Source organism: Oncorhynchus kisutch, linkage group LG13 (genome assembly GCF_002021735.2).
Source record: "Oncorhynchus kisutch isolate 150728-3 linkage group LG13, Okis_V2, whole genome shotgun sequence".
In the NCBI taxonomy this organism is placed as follows: Eukaryota; Metazoa; Chordata; class Actinopteri; order Salmoniformes; family Salmonidae; genus Oncorhynchus; species Oncorhynchus kisutch.
The window spans coordinates 76,941,306-76,945,759 of NC_034186.2; positions in this window are offsets into that span (position 1 = coordinate 76,941,306).

The window sequence follows — 4,454 nt, forward strand, 5'->3', positions numbered from 1 at the left end:
CTCTCGCTCACACACCAAACAAGTACTGGCCTGCCTCTCTCGCTCACACTGCAAACAAATCAACATTTCAAAGTCACATGCGCTGAATACAACAGGTGTATGGTGGACCGTGAAATGCTTCCTTGCAACCCCTTAACCAACAATGCAGTTCAAGAGATAGAGTTAAGAAAATATTTACTCAATAAACTAATGTGTGAGAGAAAATTATGGAGAAGAAAAAAGTAACAGTAAGTCAAATGTAAAAAATGACATAACGAGGTGCATGGATACAGGTTAATCGAGGTCATTTGTAAAGTGACTATGCATAGATAATAAACAGCGAGTAGCAGCAGTGTGAAAACAAAGGGGTGGGGGTCAATGTAAATAGTCTGGGTGGCCATTTGATGAATTGTTCAGCCGTCTTATGGCTTGGGAGTAGAAGCTGTTAACCTCTTAGTGATCCCTTCACGCGCCAATCCCTTTAGTGGGATCGATTTGACAACATCCAGTGAAATTGCAGAGCGCCAAATTCAAACTACAGAAATATCAATATTCAACATTCAAGAAAATATAAGTGTAATACATCAAAATAAAGCTTCTACAGATGCTGTTATTTTATCTAAAACATCAGGTGTACGCCGACCCCAGCTAAGTAACTCATGCAAAGATTTAAAGTGCAATTATGTGTTTTATCTCCAGTACATTGCCATGATTGTCAGTTATGTAGTTGCTCTACTGAAATCTCAGTGCGTCCTTGCTGGGATGACTGCTTGAGAATATCAACACCAAACACATTGGTTCACCGTTCCACGGGAGCGGGCAGTACACAGCATACCACAATGTTCTGAATAAAAGCCAAGTCTACCTCGCTTCCTATTCCCCTGAACCGCTTAGGCGTAACAAACACAAGTCCAACATTTATCGGAAACTTTTAAACTACCTGTTCACTACCCTCCTGCTCTTCGGGGATGTGCAACTCAATCCTGGGCCTAACATCACCGAGCCAGCGATACTCACCGGAGTGGAAAGCAGTGGATGGCCTCGTACACTGATCGTCGCCTCTGTGGAAGTGGGTGAGTGCTATGGTCCCATGGTTTCTCTCGACTCACCCGGCTCCAAGATGGAACTTGACTCTTCAAACATACCCAAGTCGCTATATGAGATCCCGGACTTTGCTTCTGGTACGCAAGCTGTTTTAATCAGTTCCCCGCATCCAGTGCAGGTGGGACGGATAGTTAATTGCACTACCGAATTGCCCCGATTCAAAACAGCTTAAACCCAGCCGTCAGAAAACGCATGAGAATTTTACTTTTTTCAATGTGTCAATCACTCTCGAGTCATCTGGTACCCACGAGCTAAGACCAAGGGACTACTAGGGGAGTATTTGAACATTCCTAGTGTCATTCCAAAAAGTGATCAAATTCAACATCTTTTCACAGACTCCAACCTTGACTTCCTCTGCCTCTCAGAGACATGGCTCCATAAACACTCTCCATATGCTGCTTTGACTGTGCCTGGCTACAATGTTTTCAGGAGAGACAGGATTAAAGGAAGAGGAGGGATAGTAAACATTCTAGATAATTAACTAGAATGTATTGGCCTGAACGTTACACTGTCTCCCCAACTGTCTTTTACCCTTATTGGAATGTATAGACCACCTTCCACCAAAAGTGTGATTTTTTACATTAATTATGAAGACAAGTCTTGTAGGAAAACCCTCAAACGGATCACTAATACCTTTGACCTTACACAGCTAGTTAAAGGGCCAACCAGAGTGACTTGTTGCTCTAAAACACAGATTGATTTGGTGTCCAGTAATAAACCAGAGAGTGACTAAATCATTCAATATGGTTACTGGGCTATCTGATCATAATCTGACACTTATAGCCAGAAAGCTTTCAAAAAACAGGTTTAACCTCTCTACTGTTAGAAAGCCGGATCAACTAAGAATACCTAAGAGTGAATTAAATGATTTTGAAAATGGAATTAACTGGAATGATCTCTTGTCCTATAGAGATGTGGAAGCTGATAGTCAGGTGAAAGACTACAATAAATGCTTTCCTAAAGAAAATCATATCCAAACCTGGCCAAAAGAGCACTCTTCCTTGGCTAAATAGAGAAATCTGGAAATTGATGAAAGAATGAGATTATGCTCTTAAAAATAGCCCTAAAGTCCAAATTAGAGCATGACAGACGTAGGTTTACCATGTTGAGAAATAAGGTGATGAAAGAAATCAGACAGGCCAAGGCAAAACTTTTAATTAACATAACTGGTGAAGCAAAGGGAAATTGTACATTTATCTGGGAGAATTGAAAAAAGTTAACAGGGAAAGACCATAGTAACACTGCAAAAAGACTAGAAATCATGGTGAATATAACAATCTAACACAGGATGCAGTCAAAATAGCAATAGCCTTCAATTCCTACTTTATTGACTTTGTCAGGGTACTGACACAGAACCCCTCCACTGGTTTCTTGGGCTCAGTGTTAGTGAATGACGCTCAACCTGTCTTCATCATAAGGGAGGTTTCTGAGTCAGAGGTGAATAAGGTGATTAGCTCACTAAAGAACTCTAGAGCCAAAGATGTGTTTGGGCTGGACTCTACCTTTCTTAAAAACTACAAAAAGTCACTCATTGGCCCCATTACTAAGGTCACCAACACATCTATTGGTCTCGGGGTGTTTCCAAGGGTATGGAAGTCGGCCATAATAAAGTCCGTCTTTAAATCGGGCGACCCTGCTGATGTAACTACAGGCCCATTAGTATACTACCTGTGGTGTCAAAGGTTGTTGAAAAGTGTGTAGCGGAACAACTGATTGCCCACCTCTACAAAAGCCCCTTCACATTACACTCCATGCAGTTTGGCTTCAGAGCGAAACACTCCACAGAAACGGCCAACTGTTTTCTTCTGGAAAATGTGAAGTCCAAGATGGTCAAAGGGGGCATTGTTGGGGCTGTGTTTCTGGACCTAAGGAAGGCTTTTGATACTGTTAACCATTAGGTTCTCATCACAAAATTGTCCAAGTTCAACTTTTCCCCCGATGGATGAAACTCTACCTTGAAGGCAGAACTCAGTGTGTCAGTGTGGCATCATTCCAATCTCTCTTTAAAAAAAACTGGTGAAAAAGGTAATTCAAATAACCAAATTCAACCTAGCTAATTTCCGATTTATACAAAAAATGTGACTACAGAGGTAGCAAAACTGTACTTCAAATCTATGATACTCCCCCACTTAACATCTTGCTTGACTAATTTGGCCCAAGCTTGCTGTACAACATTAAAACCTATTCAGTCTGTCTACAAACAGGCTCTCAAAGTGCTTGATAGGACACCCAATAGCCATCATCACTGTTACATCCTCAGAAAGCATGAGCTCCTGAGTTGGGAAAATCTTGTGCAATACACCAACGCATGTCTTGTATTCAAGATCCTAAATGGCCTGGCTCCCCCTCCACTCAGTATTTTTGTTAAACAGAAAACCCAAACATATGGCAGCAGATCCACAAGGTCTGAGAGGTGACTGTATAGTTCCCTTAAGGGAACGCACCTTTAGTCAGTCTGCTTTCTCTGTGAGAGCTTCTCTTGTCTGGAATACACTGCCATCAGACACATAACTGCACCACATATCACACTTCCAAAAAAAACCATGAAAACATGGCTAAAGGTCAATCAGATTTGTGAACATAATCCCTAGCTGTGTATTGCCGCTTTCCATGTTGTCTGTTGTCTTTAGCTTGTGAGGTGTGGAAACACTGTTGTTTTTATGGATTTTGTCTTGTTGCTTTTTGTTCTATGTTGCTCTGTCTGTATGCTATGTCTTGCTTGTCCTATGTTGCTCTGCGTGTGCTCACTCCTCAATGATTGTCTATAGACAATTGTTTTTAATAACCTACCCTGGGACTGCGGTTGAAAATTAGCCGGCTGGCTAAAACCGGCACTTTTACTGAAACGTTGATTAATGTGCACTGTCCCTGTAAAAATAAAATCAACTCAAACTCAAGCCTCTCTCTCACTCCAAACAGGTACTGGCCTGCCTCTCTCACTCCAAACAGGTACTGGCCTGCCTTTCTCACTCCAAACAGGTACTGGCCTGCCTCTCTCTCTCTCTCTCCAAACAGGTACTGGCCTGCCTCTCTCTCTCTCTCTCCAAACAGGTACTGGCCTGCCTCTCTCTCTCTCTCTCCAAACAGGTACTGGCCTGCCTCTCTCTCTCTCTCTCCAAACAGGTACTGGCCTGCCTCTCTCTCTCTCTCTCTCTCTCCAAACAGGTACTGGCTGGCCTCTTTCTGTCTATGCATAGCCATTATACAATCCAACGTTACAGAACAGCGGTCACCTCACATGGCTCCCCAATGTGAGAGTCTGAATAAATAATTTAAGGGCTTCCATTAGTCTTTATGACCTGTTTATTGCCGCCTCTTCTCATCAGCTAGGAGATCAGGTAATGATATTAGGTGGTTGGTTATTTGTGGTC